This window comes from Pteropus alecto, unplaced genomic scaffold, assembly GCF_000325575.1.
Source record: "Pteropus alecto unplaced genomic scaffold, ASM32557v1 scaffold210, whole genome shotgun sequence".
Classification (NCBI taxonomy): domain Eukaryota; kingdom Metazoa; phylum Chordata; class Mammalia; order Chiroptera; family Pteropodidae; genus Pteropus; species Pteropus alecto.
In genome coordinates this window covers 4289939-4300161 of record NW_006431288.1, presented here as the reverse complement: position 1 = coordinate 4300161, position 10223 = coordinate 4289939, and positions in this window count along the sequence as shown.

Below are 10223 nucleotides of genomic sequence, written 5' to 3'. Positions count from 1 at the left end.
CAGGGTTCAGCAAACCTTAATTCTAGCTATTCTTGGCTCTGTCAGTCTTATGATGTTAGGCAAATCTCCAGACCTTCTTGTGCCTCAGTTTCCTCATTTATAAAATTGAAAAAAAAAATAAAGGACAAGATCCCTTTTGAAGAAGAGTGTTTTCTGTTAATTTAATGGAACACAGGAGTTTTACCTTTGTGAAGAGAAATCCAAAGATAGAAATTACTGCCATCTTAAAATTTTTATCCTTTTTATACCTGTAAGCTTTCACTACTCAAAGTGAGCTTAGTGGACCTGTGGCATCAGCATAACCTTAGAACTTTTTAGAAATGCAGGATCTAAAGCCTACTGAATCAGAATCTACATTTTAATCAGATTCTAATCAAAATCAGGAGATTCCTAAGTATTTTAAAGTTTGAGAGGCTTTGCTCAAAGTTCGAGAGAACATAACCCAAAGAGATAAAAGGAAGTCGTTTTCAGTTTCAATAGAAAGAACTTTCTAATTTAGAGAATAAACCAAAGATGGAATGGATGTTTTAAAAGGCAAAGGAGCCTCTGTTATTGAGTTAAAACAGAAATAGAATAGGCAGCACTCAGTGTGTGCCTGGAGTATCCAGAAGGAACCTCTGGTTCCTTCTAACACTGAGGTGTAAGGTTATTAAATTCTACCTCTGCCCATTACTTTGGTTCTATCCAGGGAGGCAGTGGAGCCAGAATACAAACCTACTACTCTACTTAGCTAGCTTTGAGATACCATTACCGAATACAAATGTGTGGATGGAAGGGCACACAGTTGTGCAGAGGAGAGTGGCAGAGGCCCACCCTGATTGTACGTTACCTGCTCCTCACCCCAAGACCGTTCCTGGGAGAGTCACTGAGCCTATTGCAGGTCTACAGACCTCCTTCCCTCCTGGACTGCACAAAGACCCTTTTCTCCCTTCCTGGTCAAGAGCTTAGATTCCCAATTTAGAAGCTAATTCTGATTCAAATTAGTCCATCTCACAGATAGAATTAGAAGCTGGGTGATGATTTGGAAAATACAATCAATTTAGTCCAATTGTTCTTGCATGTCAGCTCCATCCAATAATGGAGAATTTACTCCTCAGGCTCTTGTGTTGATGGGGAGCCATTATCCATGGGAGTGAGGTTAGTCTAATAGAATACAGAAGTAAAATGGGTTAAGGGCTTCATTCAGCTCCAAGAAAAGGCACCATCGAGTGCCAAAAGGGAGGCAGAGGAAGGAAGGCTAGTGATCAGATTCTGTCCATGGAGGAAACCTGACCAAAGTAGAACAATTACTTCTATGAGGCAATACCCCAAGAGAGAATTAGACCAAGACAAGGTACCTATCTGTACCTTCATTTCCTTATATGTAATTGGGGAGTAATGAGACCTACCCTACCCATCTCCTGGGTTTATATTTAGAAACAAACAACATAATTTATGTGAAACCTCATCTATTTAATTCATTCATTTCAAATAAACTTTTAGAATATCTACCATGTACCAAGCACTGTGTTAGGTGCAAGAGCTGATTTAACAAACAAGACAGTCTGCACTCCCATGGAATTCATCTGACCAAATCAATAGTAGAGATAGTGGTGATGATAGTGGTGGCAGTGGTGGTGGTGATGGTGGTGGTGGTGGTAGTGATGATGATGATGGTGATGATGATGATGATGATGGGCCTTCATCCCAGAAGATACTGCTAGCTAGTGCCTGATTTTAAAGTACAGTGAAAGATTGTTCCTCCCACTACTCATCTTGGCTATAAGCTAAGAGATATTCAAATGCTTTTGTATGAAAACAATATACATAATTTATGAAATGCATTTTCTGACTGTTTAATTGTAGGATCTTCAAGAGCTGCAGAGAGATTCGCTGTTTACCACCGGGCTGAATGGATAGAGTTTTACCCTTCAGCCTTAGGAGGCCCTCTGACTCCGTAATGTCCTGGCTCTCCAGACCTGCTGAGGGTCAGGGCATGCAGAAGAACTGGTAGCCTACGATGTAGACTGTGCAGGTTTCTTGCCTCCTGGACCTCAGTGTGCCCAGCTGTAAAGCTACAATGCCCACTTTCCCATTACTTAAGGCTTCCTGGTCCTTTTTTATCACAAACAAATCAGCTGAGATTCACAAAGATGATAATAATTTACCAGAGAACAAAACGAAAGAGCATTAGAAATGACCTGTCTTAGCACCTCTGGTGATCCACCCAAGTCTTTTCATTGCCAAGACACTCCCATCTTTCCCCTTAATCCTTAATCTAGAATGTGGACATTCTAGTACCTCTCTCCAAAAAAATAAAAATGGTAGGTGCTTTAAAGGTAGTTTCAAATTGGGGAAGTGTTGGGCCTTCCTGTATAGCAACCACGAAGTTCTATCAGGTGGTCTGTGTGTGACCATAGCCAGACCTGGCCTTTGTGATTGCCCTACCTACATCAATAGGCATATGTTACTTAACAAGGTAAATTTACTAGCAAACTGATGACCAGACTTTGGAACCTCTCTTTCGGACCTCAGAGCTAAGTTATGGAAAGTCTACTTTCAAGTTCTGCTAGTTGGGCCATCAACACGTAGAAAGGATTGTAACTTGATTTGTGTGACCTGTTGTGCTAGGATTTTATCCTACCTTCACTACACAGAGAAATGTCATCAATTCCACAGAATACTGTCTTTATCATGCTGTATCATATTTCTTTAGTTTCCCTTCTTCCTTATGAGACTGCAAGTTAATTGAGGGTAGGATACATAGAATGTACTACCCAGTAGCAAGCACCTAGCAGACACTTGATAAATGTCAGATAAATAAGTGAACAAATGAAGGGATTTTTTTAAAATAAAGAAGTAGAAGAAGAGAACACATAGAACCACTAATTTTAAGTTAAAAGGATCTTAGATATCACCTAGTTAGCAAAATCACTATCCTACCACCCACTAAAGGAAAACATTACTAATGGGTCATGGCACTCTGTCCTGCTCACCACAGATGTGGCTTCAGAACACTTCACACATCACTTCTCACATCCACAACCAATTTACTGAAATTGGCATGTAAAATAAAATTGATTTGCCTTCCCTGACCTAGCTCAATCTCCTCATTTCAAACATGGGCCCTCTTAATCTTCTCCAATCCTCCTCTGAATATATCTGTTTTTACTCATATGCCTTATCTAGCTGTCACTTTCAAAAAGATTTTTTTTTCCAAGACACAGAGCTACAGGGCCTGGAAACAGGGCTCTCTGTGGATGTCAGCCTGGTTTCCACAACAGGATGCCCTCCTGCCAAGCCCAGACTAGGCTTCCAGAGTCCTGATATTTCTTATGTCCAGATGCAAAAACATATGCCATGCCTGAGTGGCGCTGGCCTCGGTGCTGAAACATAGATATGTATATGTGAGACTGTAAAACCTACATTATTGAGGATTGAGGGTGTTTGCTTTGCAGAATGAGGGATTAGAGACCAAAAAGCCCAAAATGACCATCCATTTGCAGAAAACAGAGCTGGAGAATTAGAACTGCCAGATGTGTGCTCTAACCTCGAGGGCCCTTTTAGAGCTCTCCCTAACTCCTTAGAACTTTTATCCATCACTAGGCTATGGGAGGACAAATCACCAGTTCCCCTACAGAGACTCTAAATGCATAAAGTCAGGAAGTAGTCACCAGATAAAATGCAGTTTTCCCAGTTTCAGGCCTGGGTGCAGCCATCTCTAGGGCAGGGCACATGGTGAGCAACCATACTGGCCCGGGGGCTAATAATCTGAGCAGGAGCTCAAGACTGTCATCTAGGATCACACCAAAGGGCCTGCTGCTGGGCATTTGTCCAGGCTTTCAAGTGGCCTTACCTCCATCATTTCTTCCCAAAGTCTGAGGAAAATTTTGGTCCTTAACATTTAACACCTTTTCCATTTGTATGTGCATACTTCCTCCTTCTCACTTTCCAGAAATCCTGACAGATTCTTGCTTGTTTCATAAAGCTAGCAGGAAAATGCTCCTGAGCCCCTTCAGCTTCCCATGATCCACAAGACTGTAAGGAACTGTTTGTAGTGAGTTTTTTCTTTTCCATTCTGCCAGAACACATCAATCACATGCAGACAGGCAAATCACATTAATGTCCACTAATTCTGAATATCCCTTTTGCCAGCATCTGCCATCCACTTGGCTCCAGGAAAAAAAATGAAAAGGAAAGAAGAAAGAAAGAAAGAAAGAAAGAAAGAAAGAAAGAAAGAAAGAAAGAAAGAAAGAACTTTATCTCCCAAGTCAATTTTTTAATCAGAGAGAGAGAGAGAGAGAGAGAGGGAGAGAGAAGAAAGAAAGAAAGAAAGAGGAGAGAGAGAGAGAAAGAGAGAGAGAGAAGAAGGAGGAGGAGTGGGAGGAGGAGGAGGAGAGGGAGGGAGGGAGGGAGGAAATTCATAGGCCCGAGGAATCTTGAGAGGGAGGAGAGAGATCTGCTTCTGATACACTGAGCACAAAAAATGATTTCTCAAACCTTTTAACACAAAACTTTTTTTTTAATGTGCCTACTCTAAGTCTGAAATTTAAGGGCAACTGTTACAGTCTCCTCTCCTCCCTCTCCACCCAGAAACAGTCATTATGCCCAGTATCTTGGGCAATGACAAAGAGCATGTAGAGGCCATTGCCCACTGCTTCCCCTCCTCCTCTGGTATTTGCCATCTGCAGCAGCCCTTACTCAGATCTCTGTCACCCTTCAGACAATCTAACCCTCTACCCACCTCCTCTTTCCTTCAGAAGAATTCAGTAGGGCACATGGGGAAAAGCAGGCAGCAAAACTAAAACACAGAAACCTCAGGTTTGGGAGGACCACTGGCCTGAAAGCAGGAGCCTGATCTTTCATTTCTCCTATTTCGGCACCTCGCAAAGCTCTTGGCACAGAATAGGCTCTCAGAAATTATGTGAAATAGATGAATGAATAAATGAATGAATGAAATCAAAGCACTATTTAAGGAAGACTCCTAGCTTCTTCTTTATATCTTTTAAATCCAAGAAAGAAAAGATAAGAGTGGCTCAGGGGACAGGGAATCACTTCCTCAGAAGCTCTGCTAACACTCAAAGGTCTATGATGTGTGCCCAGAACCCTGGCTATGGAAGGGAGTCTAGGCAGGAAATTAAGCAACTACATCCATCATATTTATTGAATAACTTCTCTCTAGAAAACACTAGTATGTGAGGTCAGTCATGCCATGAATCCTCAAACTCTGAAAGAGAAAGTTCCTCTCACTTCATACCACTCTGTCCTTGCTTTCCACACTCCAGGCTCACTTGCCTTGTTTTTGTTTCTCAAACACACCAAGCCTTTTGCTGCTTTCAAGCTTCTCCTATGGCTGTTATCTCATTCTCCAACTCTGCATGCAGCTGACCCTTCTCACACCTTCCTTAGAAAGGTCATAGCTCAACTGTGACCTCTTGACAGAGGCTTTCTCTGATCCTCCCCTGTAAAGAGCCCCTCCAAGGAGTCTCCCTAGCTCTTAACCCTGTTGATTTCCTTCTATAGTTCAATCAACATCTGTATTTGTGCTGGTTGTTTGCTTGCCTATTACACCACTAGCATATAAGTTCCTGAGGATTACTCAGATGATGAATATCTTGGGTTCTGGAACTAGACTGCCTGTAACAAGTGCCAAGTTTGTCACTTCTTAACATGTGATCTTGATTAAATTACCTAAATACTATGCCCCAGATTCCTGACCTATAAAATGGAAATTGTAATAGAACCTTATCATAAATGGTAGCTCATAAATACCTTATGTCATGAAATCAGTTAATGCATATGAAAATTTAGAACATAAAGTGCCTAATCAAAGTTAATATTTCTAATTGTTATTATTTACTGCTGTATCAGTTATTACTATTATTACTGCTATATCTCTGGTGCCCAGCACAATACCTGGTATATGACAGAAGTTCATATAACAGGAGCTGATAGAAGGCCTATAATACTAGCTGAACAAGTAAAAGCTTGCATGCATGAATATCAGCCTCCAGAGAAGTCCAGAGAAAGTAAATGGGACTGAGAGGAAGGGAAGTTCACTTCCTGAGGTGCCTCAGAATCAGGAGAGGCTGCAGGAAGTGTGCAGCAGGGCCAGAGCAGGATCTCAGAGGAACTGAGGGAGCCCCTACGGTTTGCTCTGTGACTGACTCAAGCCCAGGTTCTAAGGGGCTCCGTAGGCACTTGTGAGGAATGGGCTCTGGGGAGTAGTTGAGGAGGTCAAGAAACAACATGGGTTATTTTCACTTCCCCAAGAGGACAGAGAATTGTCCCAAGTGTGCCTCAGAGAGATGCTCCCCCAAGTCACAAGTCTCTACTCTCATTGCCTTTCATGCCTCTCTCAGCTACAAGAAAAAAAAATGATATCACTTACACAGTCTAGAGACATGCAACTGAGCCCTTCCTGTGGATGCAGAGATTTGATAGGGATAAGGTCAGCCTTCTTGCTGAAGCTCAGGAAGAATGCTGGCCCTGCTGGAGAGGGAGGGAGGTAGAAAAGAGGGAGAGCTAAGAATCCCAGTGACCAAAGGACCATTTCCAATTTGTTATGGAGAAACAAGAAATTAGAGATCCAAAGCTCTGACCAGAGATCTAATGAAGGGGCTATGAGCTCAACCACCTAAAACAACACATGTACACACATCCAGAGACAGCTACTGCTGGAGAATTTCATGTGTGCCTGCCAGACACTGCAAGGCTTGACTGGACTCTGGAGAATTCACCCTGCCTGCCCTCCTTCCTCTCACATCTGCCACTCTCTGGTGAGACAGGGGCTCATGTTTAATGTGTCAGGAGAGGGGTCTCCTTGGATCTTTATACTCACATCAGCAAAAGCACTGCTGTGCATTCTAGGGAGGTATCTCCTTAGAAATGGGAGCCCCAACAATTAGACAGCTAAAACAGGCACTGGATCCCAGGCAGGTAAGGAACAGCTCAGGTCACCTCTCTGGGGTGGTGAGCTGAGAAGCAAGATGGGCTGGTCAGAAAAGGAAGCATCATTACAAATCAGGAGCAGACCAAAGCTGCTGCTGAAAGAAAGGCTAAGGCAGAGGGAACCCACAAGGGGAACAATTAACTGATAAGAGTAAACTAATTGTTATTCACATTAAATTAGGGCACAGGTGATTTGGAGAAAATCTACAGACCTTCCCAGGTGTTTTGTGGGTTTTGCATTGCAGATGATGGTTTTATGGGACCGTTATGGAAGTCAGATTGCAGGAGTTGGGCCAGGACCAGAGTGGGGGCAGGGCTCCCATCCTGCTTAACTACACAATAAACACATAACGGCTTGTCCCAGAGGACAGTATGCTTTGCATACTAAGCATTTTGGTGCTAGGCTTTGGGGGCCTCTGAGAAGAGGGGATCACTCCAGGCAGGGGAAGAAAGAGGTGGAGATCAGTCATTCAGTAAGACCTAGGGCTGCTCCAGATGTTTGGAGCAGGAGCTCAGTCCTGGGGAAGCGCTAAATCCAGAATGTAGAAGGAAAGGATTTCCACAGACCTGTAGAAGCCAACGAGAAGATAAAGAAATGGAATAGGAAGGCAGTAGTTATGGCCCACTACCTTGCGGGGACTGGTGTGTGTGCACATATGTGTCTGTATGTGTGTGGGTGGGTGCAGGTATGCACACGTGCATGTGTGCATATGTACACCTAAGGCATAGGAAGAAACATTTGTGTGTGTATCTTGTGCACCTGCCTCTGGGTGCATGTTTTGTGTTTACATAGCTATTTGTGTATCTGTGATTCTACCTGCTTAGGGTATTGCAAAACTTCCCATTGAACCTAATGGCAGGCTGTTCTCTCTTCACTAAACCTATCATGCTAATTTTAATCCCACATTATTGTTTTAAATTGGCTCTAAAACTTAACATTAAAAAAGTCCATAAACAGGCGTGGGGCCAAACTGAAAGCTGGGTCCCTAGAAAGGGGTTTTATTATCACTATTCTTATAAGAATTGTGAGGGTAAAGTTTGTCACCCTTCCTGTTCCATCTGGTTAGTCTCCCATTTGCTAAAGGGAGAGCACCCAAACAGAGGAGTATCCAAGAGGGTCCAACTGGCCACAGCCTGTCAGGACCAGACAGGACTCGAGACTGGTCCAAACCCCTGGTTTTATTATTACTGAAGAGACTGGTCATGATAGAAGGTAGTGCCTTCAGAATTCACCTGAAACCCAGGCCTCCTCATTGTCCTCCTCTCTGAGCTCAATCACAACCTAGGACTGTGCCCTGTCCTGGGGGAAGTGATGGAGAAATGGGCGTGATTTGATCATGCCCTCACGCACATACTCCACACACTGCTGATGGTCTCTCTCTGGCCTGTTTCTTTGTTTGTAAAATGAGTGGCTACAACTAGAAACTATTCGAGGTCCTTTCTACCATACCATTTGGTAATTTTTGATTGGGAATGGCTAGCTCAGCTGGAGAGAGGCAGTTGTACTCCACACAAATTGATGACCAGGTCTCTGCTTGGTGCAGTTCCCTATCCTTTCTCACTTTTGCACCTGACCTTCCCATCCCTCCAGTTGGGGTAGAGTCCTAGGAGGAAGCAGAATATGGAGGCAAGGAAAACATGATCTCAAGAAAGGTTCTTTTAGCAGAGTCTAAAGGCGCCAGGCTTATTCCAATATTGGAAGGAAAAAGGCTTGCTGTAGTTCATGCTTCATTCAGAGAATGAGGAAATGATCCTGCACTGTAGCAGGAGGTACTCAGGTTAGATTTGGAAGAACTTCCTTGCTGGCATAGAGGATTATTAAATGCAGGAACAGAAGAGGGAGTGAGAAGGAGAAACAGCTATCCCTAGAGACAGTCATTATTAATTATATTGTCAAATGTTTATGGGATGGTATGGATGGTGGGGCTTTTACCTCACCTCAAGGTCTTTACTAAAGTGCCTGATTCTAAAGCCACTGTCCCAACCCTTACCCTATCCCCCAACCACAACTTATACTCAGTTATTCAGTGGAAGGATCCAGGCCTGGCTTGGTACTAACCAGGGCAGGGAAAGGGGTCCTGTGATTCTCAGCATCAGCCCATAGTACATAGAAACACATTGCCTGGTGATATAACTTTGATGCAGCAATGTCCAACAGTGAGTCTGGAGTTGGTGACAGGGCAAGGAGAAGAAATGTCAGATCTTGTGGGATAGTTTCAGCTGCTAAAAGGCACTGACATCCACCCAGCTGGCCAAGGTCAGAACCCCAGCTACCAGAGCTGGCCTTCTCCTGGGGCTGTGAAGAGGACACAGGGTGGCCCTGACTACAGGTGTCCAGGAAGAAGACCATCTAGGGGATACCAACCCTTAAAACATGTATGAGGAAAGCTTCTGAGTCTCTGACAACTTGACGAAGGAGCATTTGGAAGTATCTACATAGAGAACTTCATGCCGTGGCTACATCTGCACCATATATATATGCATTCACACACATGCATACACACAGACTCAATGGTCACACAGCCCCCAGTCCACCTAGCACACACAAGCTGGAAACAATTAGGGACCTCTTTGCACAAGGCACTCTGGGAAATACTTGGATAGCCTGCTGGACCCTTTTGCTCCATCTCTGCTTCTCCATTGCCCACTTCCAGCTTCCTCTCTATTCCACCCATTGCCTCCCCGCCTTCCCTTCGGAATGTCCAGGGCACTGCGGGAGGGGGCTGAAGCTGGCGCTCTGCAGGTTGATATGCCCTTGGCAAGGCAGCAGTGCCTACATGTGGGGCTGCCCTACTAGCCAGCGCCCAAGGACCCCCATCTCCATCCCACAAAGGTACCCCTGCATTCTGGCAGGTACCATCCGCCCCCACCAGCCATCTCCCACTGCGGGGTGCCTGAAACCATGGGGATAGCCGCATCATCCCTGCTCCCCAGCTCTGCCTTTTGGTCCCAGAGAACCGCCCCCCAATGCCCAGCCCGGAAACAATCACCCTTTGAGAAAGGCTGCCAAGCTGGGCGCCAGGAACAGTCAGGATGGAGGCGGGGTGGGATGGGAGTGCAGGCAGCGGGCCGGGCGAGCTTTAACTCTAGAGAGCCGAGACCCGGGCTGCGTTCGAGCCCCGCCCGCAGCCCCTGCTCCCGCGCCTCAAGCTGAAGCCGCCTCCACTGGGAAGGGTGTTGGGGAAGGTGGGGGGAGGTGAAACCAATCCCGGAGAGGGGGGGTCCTTGCCGGCCTCCCTCCTCGCGCTCCCCACCCTAGCTGGAGAGGTTGGTACCGACCGTTAGCAGTGGGT